This window comes from Sesamum indicum, linkage group LG13 (genome assembly GCF_026168435.1).
Source record: "Sesamum indicum cultivar Baizhima isolate 11 linkage group LG13, ASM2616843v1, whole genome shotgun sequence".
Classification (NCBI taxonomy): domain Eukaryota; kingdom Viridiplantae; phylum Streptophyta; class Magnoliopsida; order Lamiales; family Pedaliaceae; genus Sesamum; species Sesamum indicum.
Genome location: NC_142669.1, coordinates 10,210,742 through 10,228,351, shown reverse-complemented (window position 1 = coordinate 10,228,351; position 17,610 = coordinate 10,210,742). Strand labels below are relative to the sequence as shown.

Below are 17,610 nucleotides of genomic sequence, written 5' to 3'. Positions count from 1 at the left end.
GATGCGATTGGAGTTTTATTGTGTCTATTTTGGTTTTGTACGAGTTTCACGACTTTGTTCTAAAAAGGTATTTCGCTAGGAAAATGAGACGTTGGGATGTTTGCCTACATAACTCGGAATAATGGGTTTTTGCACGTTCTTTAATTTTGAATTTTTTGGTCAAAAATTCAAATAATTGCATAATAATTAAATTATTTTTTATTTTATATATCAATTATATGATAAGTATAATTCTCACTTACTGTAATACCTAAGCAGGTCATATCAAACTTTCCATTTTTTTCTTCGTACCAAAGCGACATCAAACACATGTATGTGAAACATAAAAATTGTGTTCTAATCATAATGTTTCTCCGTGATGGGAGAACAACACGATTCAAATAGAAAAAAATATGATTTTTTGTTAAAATTAATTATCACAGTTAAATATAAAATATCGTAGCAAAAATTAATTAATCATGATTGAGTAACAAGTATTATTTGTTATTTTTACAAATGAGATCGAAACAATAGTTACAATTAGAAATTATTGTCAATATTTTGGTCACACGTAAAATCATAATGATATTGAGTAATCGCGAACAAAATTTAAGTTTTCGTATAGATTTTATTTGATTGTAATAGATAATATTGATTTGTCATAATTTTTGAATCATTGTGCTTAATTTATAATATAGAGAATAATCTTATATATATATATATATAATGAGTTATGTACAACTTAAGGTTACATTTCGATTTATGAATTCGGATTTGAGACGAATATTTAGATAACATATATCAAATGGCTAAGAATTTGAAATCTATTAATATTTATAAAAAAATAATTCAATTAAGAATTTGATGATGTTCTTTGAATTTAATTTAAAGAGCTTGTCCAACATATATATATATATATATATATAATCATACTTACATGATTATATTAATATTTTAATAAATAGAACAATTGAGCAATATGTCAATATAATTAAAAATTATTAATCATACATTTAATACATCTTTGTAGAAGTCACATGATAAATTAATTTCATTTTTCGTTATGATTAATTATTATAGTTAAAAATATAACTGATAATTAACCAAGCCTGCAGTTATTAGTTGTTGTTTTGCAAGCAATGTCAAAACATCAATTACAGTTAAAAATTATAGCAAATATCCATGGATAAAACCATGGCAAATGTTAATTAGCTGCGACTACAATTTAAATTTTTATATCGATTTTATTTAGGGCGTACAATAATATATATATATATATATATTGTCAAATTATAATGACAACAATTTAAAAACCACTACAAATTAATATTATCTACCACAATTAAATAAAAATAATGAGAAAATTTAAGTTTTAACTACAGTTAATTAAATTTATCATGATTTTAATTATAATCAAAATATTTTCCATGATTTTTCAGCGATGGCTAATATTTTAGCATTGCTTGCAAAAACAACTAATTGCGTTGTATAGATGCAGTTCATTAGTATTTCGATCATAATTTTTTACTTTTAACAATATTAATATTTTTTCTAGTTGTGAAAAAAGTAAACTCAATCTATGTCGTAATCTTTTATTTTAATTTTTTAATGGATAAATTTCAACGGACTCCTTGAAAATTGTCGTAATTATAAATACACCTCAATATTTAAAAATTTTAAAATATTCTTTAAAATTAACGTCCGTCTATAATTATAACAAACTTTAAAGAAGCCCTTTATGATATAGAACTTTTCAAATACCATATTTCCCAAAAATAACAAATGAATATTCTTTCTTTTAATTATGTTATATTTGACTAAAAAAAATAAATAATAGAACAATATTAGATTTATATATATAAAAGTCCAATATGGAATAAGAACAATATGATGAGTGTTGCAAATTGATGGGGGGCCACAGGCAATGGGGACTTCTTAGTGCTTTTATCACTAAGGTTTCATTTTTTAGATGATAATCTTGATTTATATATCTCCTTTTCAGTCTTAGAATTAATTAATCAATACTATTGAGGAAAATATACTTTATTTTACTATTGGGAATGATCGCTTATTGCAGATCAAATAAATATTTTTTAATTAAATTATTTTTATAAAGGTAAAAATATACCTCTTCGCATGCATTAATGTGTGAACATATATGTATAAGAGTAGTTTGATCGTAAAAAAATTTATTAGACCTTCAATAAATCATTAATAATGGATCACGTTAAAAGAAAATAGAAGATTAATGAACCAAAAAAAATTAAAAATTTTAATATCCTTACTAATTATATATATTCAGTGATAAGGATATTTATTAATGAATTTTATGATTTTATTAATTACTATTATTTTTTAAAAATTATTATTAGCAAGAATTAGTGACAAAAATGTGCACAAATTATCGCTAAATGCAATTAACTAGTGATACATGTCAGTGACGATCTAGTGGCAACAAATAGTAATTATGTTACTATATTGTGTTTAAGTTGTCACTATGGATGTGTCACTAATTGTGTTTAGTGACAACTTTGTATATAATTTTTTTCACTAATCATTATATAGTAACAAGATAAAATTTGTCACTTAATATATATTTTTAGTGTTAAGTTTTAGAATTATCACTTGATATTTTGTCACCAATGTCGTGTTTTCTTGTAGCGTCAATTGGGGTAAATATGGATTTTCATCCAATTTTATATCGACAAATTTGGTAAATTCATCTAACAGACGGAGTTCTTTGTTAGACATAAATAAACCTCATAAATACTAGATATAATTTTTTAAATTAAATTACAAGAGGTCTACTTGTAATTACACCAAATTAACCTCAATGAATGACAGTATAATTATCCCTTATTCAAATGATATTGTAGCTAGTGCTAGGTTACGTATGTATCGAAAAATTTGTAATTTTGATCCCGTAATTATAGGGCTGACAAAATATAGTCCTCCTACAATTAATATTTGTATTTTCATAAGATTCCACATTAAGGTTAAATTTGTTGGAAATTATAAATGTTGTTGGAATTTTGGTATAGTCCTTTTTAAACATTTTTTTTCAAAATAACTTGACTTAATTATTATTATTATATTAAATTTCAATAGAGCTAAAATTGCCGCCCTCATAAAATTACGGGATCATGTTTGCAATTTTTTGTGCATATATACTAGCTAGATTAAATTAGCGGAAATATTGAAATTTAGTCATGTAACTTATAGTCCTATAACTTTAAAATTTTGGCAATTTTAATCATTTTTCGGCTAATTTGGCCAAAAAATTACATGTGAGTTGCACATGGCCTAATTAAATTGTAATTTTTAGTCCTATAAGCTAAGTCATGCAGAACTAAAAAAGCCAACTTTCCTAAATTATAGGACTAAAATGCCAACGCCCTTGAAGTTACAGGACTAAAATGCAATTTAATTGATCCATGTATAAGTCGCATGTAATTTCTAAGCCAATTGGATGAAAATTGTTAAAATTTTAAAGTTACAAAATTAAATTATGAAAATTAATTTGTACAGGACCAAAAATATCATGCCCCATAAATTAGAGGACGAGATTTGCAATTTTCCCTTAAATTAGCCAATGAACAGATGAGCGACGAATTTTCTGCTAATGTAGCCAAACCGGCCATGGTACAATTAAGTACCAAAAAATTCAAAAATATGTGCTGCAAAATAAAATAACATAAAGCAAAATAATTAAGAAATCATCAATCAAATATATGCTCAATATTACGAGCCCATATTTATTCCTAATTAGAAACCATTTAATAAGAAGGTGTTTGGCTAAATTTATTTTAAAAAGTTATAACTTTACGCACTTTAAAAAATATTTTAAAGCTTAATTATAAGATAATTGTACTTATTATAAAATAATATTATAGAGCTTATAGATGCATATATAATTTTGTAATTAATATATTTAAAGTTGCATTAGTTTATTAAAATTCTTAAAAATAAGTTGAGATCTTTGTACTTTTTTAAAAGAATTTATTAGCTACTAACATATTAAAGAAATTTATCGCTCGAACACACGAATCTTTTAAGTTTCCAAACATCCAATAAAATAGTTTTAAAAATTTATAAGCTCGTTCAAACACCTTTCAAAATATTAATGCTACGAATTTAATTGGATGTATTCTCCCACACGCCCATCCACGACACACGTCCTCGTGCTGTGTGGACCCCTTGATCCAGTCTGTCTCGGACATTGACACACAAATATGGTTCTTTAGACATCAATAAGATTCTGTTCAATAATATTATTTTGCAGTCGCGATATTTTTTTTTAGAAAATCGATTACTAAAAAGTATATACCATGTTATATATCAAAAGCCGTTCTCCAATCGACATACAATTGGAAGCTCATCATCCAACGGGCGAAATTATGTTCCCTTATGTATTATAATATGAATTAGGTTCGACCAAATTCAACTAATCACGCAGGTTATGCAAAGTTTTCATATGAGTGAAAAATTAAATTACATTTTTAGTCTCATTGAGCAGGGGATTCAACGTATTTAGTGACCTGCTTTACGTGATTTTCAAGATAAATGTAAAATTTGAAAAACTCGAAGAATTGAGTTCTATGTTTTACGAGATTTTCAAAATAGTCCTGACATTGAAAAAACTCGACACCTTTAGTCTCCGCAGCTTTACAGGATATATGACACTAAATGTATCGAATTTTTTCAATGTTGGACTATTTTGAAACCTCCGTAAAACATAAAACTAATTGTGTCGAGTATTTTTTTTTAATTTTAGATCAGTTTAAAAATTTCATACGAAAAACAAATAACTAAATGTGTCGAATTACAATATTAATATTATTTTAAGATTTTCATAAAATAAAAGATTTAAAATATTGAACTCCCTACTCAATGAAACGAAAACTATAATTCCGCCGACCCTATATATGTTTGGGAACTAAAAATGGACATTTGAAGCTATACAGATGCAAGTGTAATAATATTGTTATTGTCAGTTGGATATTTGCTTAGTGTAATAACATTACGTTACCATTACATCAACATGAATGACGACCACCCACGAAATTATCAAAACTGTCGACAGAAAAAAACAGTTACAATTCTACGTATACACACAATTAATTGACCCATTTTAGGAAATTTAATTTTCTAGTGTTAATTTGGACTTGATTAAAAATTGATGAATTAATGGGGCCTTTATGTTTTTTAGCAAAGAAATAGAAGAAAAAGATGCATGCAGAACAAATATATGACAACAATTAATGTTTCATAGTCATGACATGTAATAATTGAACGAAAAATTAGGTACATTTTTAGTCCCATAAAATATGGGATTCAATACGTTTAGTTTTCTATTCTATAAATTTTTTAAATAACGTCGAACTCCTTATCTTGTAAAACTAAAAATACCATTTTGTCGAATAATTCTCATCGTGATCATGACCATGTAGGGAATAAATAAACAAAATTAAGGTCGACGATAATCAATGGATGTTATAAATCGATCTTTCGGAAGAAGAAAGAAAATAAAAACATTCTTGTAGTAAACTTGAAATACAAAAACAATTCATTTACACTGTAATTGATGAACTAAATCATAAAATGGATCAGAAGTTATTGTATTATATGTAAGGAATTTTAAGACACAGATGTTTTTATGGTAGCTTTTCATCATCCTGTAGATTTTATGCTCCAAAGTCCAAACACACACACATGTACACGTGTGTGTGTGTGTGTGTGTGAATTATGAATGAGGGATCACACAGTGGTGATGGGGAGCAAAAGATCGTGGGCAGAATCCCAAAAGAGGACAACATAATATTTGGACAAAACTTAAAATAAACATACGATCATCACCCCACAGATATATACATATATATTTAATTATTAATTCATAAAATGAACCACCAAATGAAAATTCCCTTCTTCTTGTCCTAATATTCCCTGATATATGATCCGAGGATGGATCAGTGTCGTGTGTGTGTCCGCGTCCGAGGTTTCTTGATCTCTGGGCGGCTATGTATCATTTTCAGTTTCACACAGTACTCTCAACTATAATATGTGTATATATATATACACAACTGTATGTAAACAACGTATATATGCAAATTAGGGTTTATGCAGGGCGGTTAGGGTTCTTGATGAAGTGAAGCAGATATCACTTAATTTCTTCAAGTATTCAAACTATTGGGATTTAATTCTCAATGTATAGGATTTAGCTAAATGCCACATTTACAGTAAACCATTTATACACCAAACACCAACTTTCATCAGTTTATCATATACATATATATATATATATATATATATATATCAAGATAAAAAGTAAAAATTACATGTTTTTCCCATCAAGACATAAATGAGCTTCAAGCACTTCAAGATCAAAGAAAAGACAAACATTCACCAATTCTGCAGTTCAAATAAAAAACCCACAAAATATTTTCATATTTTTATATGTATATTAATATATATATATATATATATATAGAGAGAGAGAGAGAGAGAGATTTTACTCGTTAATTATAATGAAATAAGCATCAAATTCCAGAAGATTGAAAACTGGAATTGGAGGGCATCATCGTCCCTTGATCATGATCACTAGCTTTCCTCTTCTTCTTCTTCTTCTTCTTCTTGTAGGGTATCCCCCGCGCCTTCGCCTGAGACTCCCTCACCTCCCTCAGATACACGCGTATGGCCCCATTCGCAAAAGGGTTCGTCTCCGCCGCTCCTCCGTTCTCCTCGTAGGCTGCCCGCAGCCGCCCGATCAGTGCATCTAGGCTGCCCCACGCCTGCCTCAGCGGGCAGCTGCAGGGCCCCGCCGGCTCTGGCTGCCCGAAGAACACGCACCCCTGTACGTGAACCTTAGTCTTACCAAACTGATCTAAGTACCGGAGGAAATCAAGGACGTGGCTGTAGTTGCACTGCGGCAGCCCCACCGGCGGCCGCTGGTTCCGGAGGTACTGCCCGAAGGTGTTCCAGTCCCGCCGCTTCTGTGACTCGTAGCGGCTGAGCTGTGCCGGCGGCTGCTGCTGCTGCTCCGCTGATCTTGATGGTCCACCAGCTTCCTGCCCACCTGGATCATTGGACATTATCGATCGTTTCTTGGGTATGAATTGTTAATGCCTGAAGAAATTAATTAATATATATATGTATATATATGTATGTATGATATTAATTGAATTTTTTATGAATAATTTGGTTTGAAAATAATGAGATGGAATTTGATTCAAGTGGGCAATAATCAAATGATGAGGCTATTGAGGAGACATGGGATGGGCCAATCAAAGTGCTTTATCTCCCTTTGACAACACTATTTTCTTCCTTTAAGTGTATTATTAATAAGTGTAATGCTCTCTTTTATGTATGTATATATATGGGTGGGGTGGGGTGGGGGGGAGGGGTGCAGTAGCATCATTGAAAGGCAATCACTATGAATGGAGACAAGGGTTTTATACCCTAGTGATGAGTAGGTAAACAGGTACAAAGTAACCTGAGTTAATTTATTAGGAGAAAAGTTAGACAGCATAGTCTTTTTATTGCATGCATTCATAGTGATATTGAAACTTGTCTCCCCTAAGATTGAGAATAGGATTTGGTAATTTTTGGGCTTTAACACGCGTCAGATTCCTTCTTTAATTTGCACAACTTTCATTTTGAACTTCTAATCGCTTCATTTGTGATGCAGCTTGCACCTTGATTTGTGCGTCCTCGATATCATTTGTTTTGGCTTCTTAAAAATTCATTGATTTGTTCTAAAAAGATATTTTACTAGAAAGAAAATGTCTTCAACTTTATAACTTGTTTAAGTTTTTCGTTTGTAATTAATGTGAGACGCTTGCCTACGTCATTAATCACTCAATAAGAGTTTAAGAGGGGTACATGGCCTTGTTTTGATAGACGGTACCAAATGATACAACTTACGATTTGAATGGTGCCTATTGCTCGAGGTATTGTCCGCTCGAGCTTCTTAGAAGTGGCTTGTCCTAAAAGACATCTAGCTAGCTAGAGAAGAGAGGTCTTAGGCCTATAAACCGCTCAAAGTCCTCATTTGCAATTAATATGGGACGCTTGCCCTACATCAATCATATTATACGCGATTTTCTAAGTTTACAAAAAATGGTGAATATTGATAAATTAATAAATATAATTATTTTAATCAGATCAAATTTATAACAAGTAATTGGTTACAATGTGCTACATATAATAAGTTCGTGACATGTGAACGATGGTTGCTAGGTTTCTAAGACTAAACTTGCAATTTAATTAGATCATGTGCAAGTCACGTACAATTCTTCAGCCAAAATTGGCAAAAAAAATAAAAATGATTAAAATTGTCAAAAATTTAAAATTGTAGGATTAAATCTTAAGGTCTGGTGTAATTACACGTAGACCCCCTGTAGTTTGAGAAATTACATCTAGCACCCCTAAGGTTTGTTTCCGTCTAACAAGTTAATCCCTTTGTTAGTCAAAATTCACTAAATTAATATTAATAGAAAAATTAAATGAAAATTGATATATACCATCGATTGATTTAATACTGATTTATTGTAGGTCAAACAATTTCTTTCGAACTAAACTGCCCCTATAACAGTGACGATATACCTCCTCATATGCATTAACGCGTGAAGGAGTATGAGGGTGATTTGGTCATAAAAAGATTTATTCAACCTGTAATAAGTTAGCAATTAGTCAATCAAGAGTACAAAGAGATTTTTTTTTTTCAATTTTTTTTGTTAATATTAGCAAATTCGTGAATGTTGACTAACGAATGGACAAATTTATTAGATGAAAGCAACTCAAGAGGTTCTAAATGTAATTTCTTAAACTATAGGAAGTCTAATGTAATTAGACCAAATTTTAGGAGGGGGAGTGTAATTATCTCTTTTTTAATAATTTTAAAAAAGTAAATTTATAGTTATTACAAGATATGAAGACATGTAGTACGTAGTTTGTCTTTCATTTAAGAGAGGAGTATTTGATTTTGTACTTAATTAATTGTGTTGTACTATGTATAGTATACGGCTGAGAATTAATTAATGCCCAAAAAATAAATAAATAATGGCTAAAAGACAGAATCATTAATCAGCTGCTAATCCCATTAATTAGATAGATACACTTATATAATATACGTAGACATGATTATTTAATTAATTAAGCTGATTTTTAATTATATAGTAAAAAATTGAATTATTTATGTTAATTAATTGATGATTAATGCTTGTAGTGATGGCTTCATCTATTATTGGTCTCTTATTTTATTTTCCATTTGACATATCATTTCCATGATTTGCCCCTCAAAATGGGGAATTTGACTTCTAGGGAATTTGATATTCGATTAGATGGTTTGAGATTTGTCTATGTAAGCAAATGAGAAGAGAGGATTAGGTACCCAAAAATGTAATTTTGGTCCTGTAATTATAAGGGTGGTAATTTTGGTATTTTCTTATTTTTAATGTAATTGAGAATTATAATTAAAAAATATATATATATATTTAATTCAAATTTCATCAAAATTAATGTTAAATTCGTCGAAAGTAATGCTTGGCTGAAATTTTAGTTCTACGGCTAGTTTTGTTGACGTAGCATTTTTTGTTCTAGTAGTATTTGGACTAAATATGTCACACTCCTATAGTTATAGAATTAAAATTATACTTTTTTCTTTGTGTTCCTCGAGCCAAGTCAGCAAAAGTGGCACAAAAAATTAAAAAAAACCCCAAATTGACTAAATCGTGTGCAAAGCATGTGATAATTCTCGGCAAATTTAGCATTTTCGTCGAGATTTGGACTAAATGTCCTATTTTTTAATTACAGTCCCTGATTGCAATTTTCATATCGAACAGGACAAAAAGTGTCATCACCTTATAATTAATGGATCAAAATTACATTGTTCCCGAATTAGGTAACCGCCATAGCTAGAAAGCATGATTCACTAGATAAATATGATTTTTGCTACGATTAATTATTATAAAAAAAAAATATGACAAATACAAATTAATCATGATTTCGCAACGGTCACTAGCAGTTGTTTCCGTAAGTGTGGCCAAAACTATGGGAAATATTTTCTCTTTTAAAACCCTGGCGAATATTGATTAAGTATGATAAAAATTTAAATTTTTTACTTTAATTTTATTTAACCATGATTATATTAGTAATTTACCAGGAATTTTTAAGTTGTGATAATTTATAGTATTTTGAAAATTCAATTTTCTTTTGTATGATTTTAAGAGCAAATTTTCATGTCATAGAGTATTTCTTGTTCAGATTATTAATGTTATCCAATTCCAGAATTCCAGCCACTTTGTCAATTCTATACCTCATTTAAGGGTAGTTTTGTCTGAGAAAGAGTCTTACAACATTAGGATTCACTGCCAAAATCTCAGTTACATGTCTCTTTCTTCTGTTGTAATTATGAAATTAAATTTTATCACTAGAATAAAAATAATTTCTACTACAGATTATTACTATCGTCAAATGAAAAATATTATGACGAATACAAATTAACAACGGCTCTACAACGGTCATAAGTCGTTGTTTCGTCAAATAGGGTCAAAACAAAATCATGGCTAAAATCACGATTAGTATTAATTAATTGTGGTAAAAATTTAAGTTTTCGCATTGATTCTATTTGACTGTAATTAAATAATATTTATTTACCATAATTTTTAAGTTGTAGTCATTTATAATGTAGTAAAATATTAACTTTTTGTAGCGTATTTTTCTTCTTTTTTTGTTCCGAGAACGAGGGGTAATTATATTATTAGCCAAAATATGAGAGTACATTATTATATTAATATTTCAATCCATCTAAATATATTTTTTTTAATACATCAAGTAACACATACTAATAAAATTATAATAAATATTATAAATTCAAATAAATCACTATACGTCATGTGGGATTCAAATTCATGATCATATACTTCAAAGTTATGAGTCCTCAATTTTAATTATCACTACAAATATATATATATATATATATATATATATTATTCCCCATAAGATAAATCATTACGACTTAAAAAATGTCGTAATTCAATAAAATCTACCATAGGAGATATCGATGCAAAAGTTTAAGTTTCGATGATGGTTAATTAACATTAATTAATTATAGTTTTACCTATGATTAAAATACTTTCCACAATTTTTAGTTGTAGTAAATATTTTGATCGCACTTGCTGAAACATCTAATCACTATTGCACAGTCGTGATTAATTAATATCGATCATAAATTTTATATTTTTAATCATGATAATTAACCATGATAAAAATTCATATTTCTTCTAGTGAACTAGTTCGTGCATATGTTTTTATCATGTCTTGTTATTAAATTGATCAATAACTTAAATGCGATCTGTGTCTATCTCCCTTAAATGAAAAATAATATGATTTAAGGTCTGGTCTGAACGTATTTACTAATTCAGACTATTATTAGACTAATGAGCCACAAAATTGATAATTGTGCGTACATGCATATTGAGAAATGTAACGAGTGTTTTGTAATATTTTAAGAGAGTGATGTGGTTTGCAACTCGATCGATACCCTATTACACAAGGTATTATCCGCTTTGGTTCTGAAGTAGCCCCACAATTTTGTCCCAAAAAGGTACCTCGTTAGGAAAAAGACACTGGGGCTTATAAGCCGCTCAAGCTCCTCGTCTGCAATCAATATAAAATGTTTGTCTACTACAGAATTTATTGTAAACATACAAACATAAGAGATTGAAAGGATCCTTTACAACGAACTCTCCTGAAATTTGTCATAATTACGAATACTTCTTTATTATTAGAAAAATTACAAATTTAAAATTATTGATCGTCTAACAAATATTCCATCGTGACAACTCAATGTAAGGATATATTTCTTAGACGACTGTTAATTTCAAAAAGTATTTATAATTTTTTTACCCAAAAAAGATACTTTTTTAAAATAATCAACCCATAGTAACTAAAATTCATTTTCTTTTTTTCCAATAGAATTTCAACACACCACTTAGACAACCTTCTTGGGTCTATATAGCATTTTTTATTTTTTTGGTAAATTACAAGGGCACCACTGAAATTTGACTTAATTACAAATATATTTCATTATTTAAAAATTATAAGTACCTCTAAAGTAACAAATCTAAAATAAGTTGTCACAAGAGGGTATTTGTTAATGTAACTTTAATTTCAGGGGGATATTTGTAACTTTTCAAACAACGAGTAGGTATTTGTAATTATCGCAAACCTCAGAAAAATTTGTTGATTATGTTTGTCTTCGTTTTTGGGCCATCTCCGAGATGGCCCAAAACCGAAGCAATGTTTGGCATTCAATATTTTGTCAATTTTTATCTCGTTTCTAGGTATTTTGTAACAGTGAGGCGGGGACAAAATTAAAATTTCTCTCTTTATTTACAAATAAATTATATATATTTTTATACATATATATATATAAAAATATATATAAAAAAATATGATTTGACAATAAACAGTACTTTTTGTCTCCTCACTATCCAACATCAAATATACCAAACTTATTTTATATTATTTCCAAAAATAAATCCAAACATACACACTATCTCTAACTTATTTTTATTTATCTTTGTTTTTCTCTCTCTATCTGCACAAAATACCCAAAAACAAGTTAAAAACAAAATCAAATATTATGGTTGTATTTTATCTTTTTTTTATACTTTGCAGTTCATTACATTCAAATCTAAAGACTGATTCAATATATTAATAATTTAAATCAACAAATACTTACGTTCAAATTAACGAGATAAAGAAATATCAAACTATTATGGAAGTAGATATACATCCACGGTCGCCGAATTCAAACTCATAATACTTTAGTTGTGAGATTTCAAGCTTATCAATCGAACAAGGCCTAATTGGCGGATTTATACAGCATTTGCCATTAGGAATTTAAATAAAAAAAAAAAGTATTGAAATAATTGTCTTCATAGTATAATTAAGCTTTGTCTTCTCTTAATTTACAATTTATTAGTCCAACACCGACCTAATTTTAAATTATGAACAAGTCAATGGTCCTCTTTCAGTAGGTTTAGATTAATTCTCACTTTTTGAAATGTCCCCATCAAAATCCCATTATTGAAGTATTGGAATAATTACGCTGTCCTCTTCTAAAATTTTGTGTTTTTATTTAAAAAATTATATTTAGTATCTCTAATTTTATTTTTGTCTAACAAATAAATATATTTCTTACTCAAAATTCAACAAATTTGTCGATATTAGTAACAAAAAAAATAAAAAATTATATTATTCCTTATTGACTTATTACTGACTTACTATAGGTCTAACAAATCTTTTACCGAGCAAATTACATACCCTTATACATCTTCACACGTTAGTGTATGTGAAGAAGTACATCTTCGCCCTTATGAAGATAGCTTGGTTAGAAAAGATTTATTTGACCTGCAATAAATTAGAAATAAGTCAATCTGTTGTATATATGAATTGTTATTTAATTTTTTTAATAGTAATAATAAATTTGATGAATTTTAATTACAAAAAAAATATATCAAAAATAAATATAATAAGTGTATAATTTTTCAAATCATGAAAAATTTATGTATAATTACACCTCACCTCAAAATAGGCGGTGCAATTATCCCTAAAATATATATAGAGAGAGAGAGAGAGCAGAATCAGGAAAAAGATTTTTGTTAAAAGCCTTAATCAAAATAATGCGCTCCACTGATAGGACAGTCCATACTGCTGCACTTCCACCCCACCCCCACCTCAAACACACACTATTTTCTTATTCTTAATTTCATTTGGAATTAAAATTGTAAACTTTTAATAATAAATTTGTTAGATTTTTTTGGATCATACTAAATTAAAGAACCTCAAATATTTTGATTTTTATTTTAAATTATATTTGTGAATATTGATAAATTTTAAATTCTTTTCTCTAAATTATTTTTTCAAGTTCAAATCTTTCCATCGGAATGTAGTGTGTTTTCTTTTGTGTGTGTGTAAATCGTAGGAGAAATAATATTTTTGGTCCCGTAATTTTAGTATTTCATTTTTTGTCTCATTGATTATGAATTTTTATTTTTGCAGTTAATAACTTTAAAAAAATAGCACTTTTGGTCCTATATCACATTTTTGTTAGATATTTTAAAGGAAATACCACGTGCTTAGAAGCACACGTGATCATTAGGATTTTTATACTTTTGGTCCTATTGGTTATGCAATTCTCATTTTTGGCTTTATAACATTCAAAAAGTAATATTTTGGTTCTATAATTTTTAAAAAAGTAGCAGTTTTGGTCTCTTTCACTTAATGGTCATGTGATATTTTCTATTAAATAGCCAACGAAAAAGTATTGTGAGATCAATCAAGAGTGCTATATTCTAAATCTGCGGGATCAAAAATGAGAATTCTAAAAATGATCTCAATCACTGATTATTACAACAATCAATATACTAATCCTTAGTGTTAAAGTGCTTGGATTGGAACCCATTAGTCCCATAATTTAGAGTTGTGGGCCCTCAACTTCACTAACTAAGTTAAGCTTCATTGGATATCCAAATGTAGCACTAATAGATATTAATTTAAGTTAATTACACTTACACTCCTTTGAAAAATACAAAATTATAATTTCTCCCAAAGAAGTTTCAAAATTACACTTAAACCATTTTTAAAAATTCATCATTTACATTTGACCCCCTTTCATTATGATTTTGATAAAAAAATATTGATTTTAGTACCTCATTTAACATTCGCATGTTTAATTTTATACTTATAAGAGAGAAAATATAATAATGTTAACCTCACTTCATATATATATATATATATATATATATCCCTTATATCCTTCTATAAATACAAAATTACATATAAGAATATTAAATGAGTGACAAAATTAAAAATTTATATATTTATTTTTTGTTGCCATCAGCATTTTTCGTCCAAATTCTAACAGAAGGGGATCAGGTGTAAATGGAGAATTTTCGCAGGGGGTGTGAATTTTTTTAAAAAAATTTGGGAAAAATATTATTTTATATTTTTAAAAGAAGTCTAAGTGTAATTTACCCTATTTAATTTATTTTTCAACCATTACATAATTTCCAAATTTACTAGGCAGAAAAAAACTTTTTGGTTCAAATTAATCTATTTTATTTTTTTATCTTTTTGTTTCTTTTAGTAAAAAATACTCAATTATACCGTATAATACATCATCAAAATATTCAAAAATTATCAAACACATAATAATTTCATAACAAAATATAAAAAAAGACAAAATAAACTACAAACTATAGAAATAGACAAACAACCACATACATACCACTCAAACCTAAGCATAATGTTTGAATTTGTGTTTTCTTCTGGAGATAAAGAGAGAAAAATAGAAATATATAAGTGTGTGTTGGAGATAAATGGTATGTTTGAATTTGTATTTTAAGGTAATTTAAAATATTTTAAAATAAGTGGTGTAGGTTTGATATTGGAATTTGTGAGACAAAAATCACTGTTCGTTATCAAAGCATATTTTTTTTCATATACATTTTTATATATAAATATTGTATGTTTAATATTGTATTTTTTGGAGACAAAAAATACTATTTATTGTCAAATCATATTTCTTTCATATTATATATATAAATGTATATATATTATATATAGAAAGTTGAAAAATAAAAGCACATACAGACAAAATGTAAAAGCTACAAAACAAACATTGTATGTATTTTATCTTGTCTCAAGAAATGTCAAAACATGAAACCAAACATAGTAAAGACTTTCTGCCAAGTAAGAGTTTTGGGATTTCAATCTTACTATTGATGCAAATTTTAATCCTATAGAGTTTAACCCTATTTTACCAGAAAATCGTTATATTATACATGTTAATATCTCACTACAAAAAAAAAAAAAAAAATAGGCTTATTGCCACGGCCCTTTGCCGCGAAATTTTTCATGACTTTGCAACGAAATTTAAGAATTTTTAATTTTTCGTGTCAAAACAACGATAAACTTTTGCGACGAAATCCCAATTAAAGGAAAAAATTGCAATGAATTTTTTTCTTTTTTTTGTATGTGTTTTTATCTCTTCATTTTTTTTCCAAACATACAATGTTACCTTCCTTCCCTCCAATTTAATCGTTCAAATTATTTAATCATGTTTTTCCTCATTAAAAAGTTAATAATATAAATATAAAGTATATAAATGTTTTAAATTTTATATATTATTTAAAACGTACACATCAATAATACCACCCTTGGTACTCATTATGTACCATATAGCAAATCATAATTCTTGATGATGTTTTAATCTAATGGTTAAAGTCGAGGTCTTGTAACCAGATTCAATGTTACTGATTTCGGGTCTCATCGGACGAGTAGGTATGTGATGTATATATTAATCTATACTATTTATTAAAGACGTAGCCCATAGAATAACTAATTTGGATGGCGAGATGTTTATCGACAAAAGTACGCTTACACGTATTTATTTATTTAAAAGATATTAATTTCTCTAATTAATTAATTCTTTTAATAATTTTATATTCATGCATATTTTAATATTTTTTATTCTTTCAATTTTGATCAATTATTTATTTCATCTTTCAATTTTTTCTTTAATCGGACAAAAAATATAATAAAATTTAAAATTATGCATACATATCAAGTATGTTTCGACTATTAATATAAACTTATTTCTTGATTTTATTACGCAAGAAGAGTATTTTACTTAATATTTTATTCATAAATATATAAATACTATTTTTTTTTTAAATATTTTGCACACTCATCGAGCATGTCCCCGGCTGCTAGTTATAATTAAGTTTCAAAAGTGTCTTTTAAAACCTCCAATTGTTGGGTCGAACTCACCTTCATACTGAAAGTGGGGAACTCCTGGGTCCAATTTTTGTTGGATCATAGGCCCATGACAAACTGGGCCCATGGGACAGGACCAAATCAAAACTGGGCCCTCTATGGAAAATGCCTAGGACACTTTTTCTGTTTACGGTAAATCACGATCATAGTGTTTGGTTTCATTTTTGGCCCATTTTAAAATATGATAAATATTTGTCTTGATTTGTTTTGAAAATTTTGATGGTGTTTATAAATGTTTTGAAACAGTACTTTATTTATTTTTCGTCAAAATAAGTCTACATTAATTGTAGGCTCTACAACTAAAAAAATTATATACATACTCATACATATATATAAATATATATAAAAGAGACATTATTTGACAATAAACAGTAATTTTTGTCTCCCACTAAACAACATCAAACATACCATACTTATTTTATATTATCTCTAAAAATAAATCGAAACATACACACCATCTCTAACACATACTTATTTATCTTTGTTTTTCTCTCTCTATCTCCACATAACACACCAAAATAAGTTAAAAATGAATCCAGACATAGTGAATGAATTTTTATGATATTTGATATAATTATAAATATTTTTTATTATTTAATCGACCATACGTTGTATTTTCAAAATCACTAATAGTAAGGCCTTTCCGCTTAACGTCAGTGTATTAAAAATAACTTTAAATCGTTCAACTCTAATTCTGAATTATTTTTTGAAATATTTATGAATTTCGATTTTTTCTTTCGACACGAAATCGTTCGAAATGCTTTTCCTAAATTCTTTCACCATATCCAA

At 27.9% G+C, this 17,610-nt stretch overlaps 1 pseudogene; it reads right to left on the bottom strand.

Annotated features, from left to right (window-relative positions):
* Positions 1 to 6,359: 6,359 nt before the first annotated feature.
* LOC105177081 (protein LIGHT-DEPENDENT SHORT HYPOCOTYLS 10 pseudogene) lies at positions 6,360 to 7,354 on the bottom strand (annotated as a pseudogene).
* Positions 7,355 to 17,610: the final 10,256 nt, after the last annotated feature.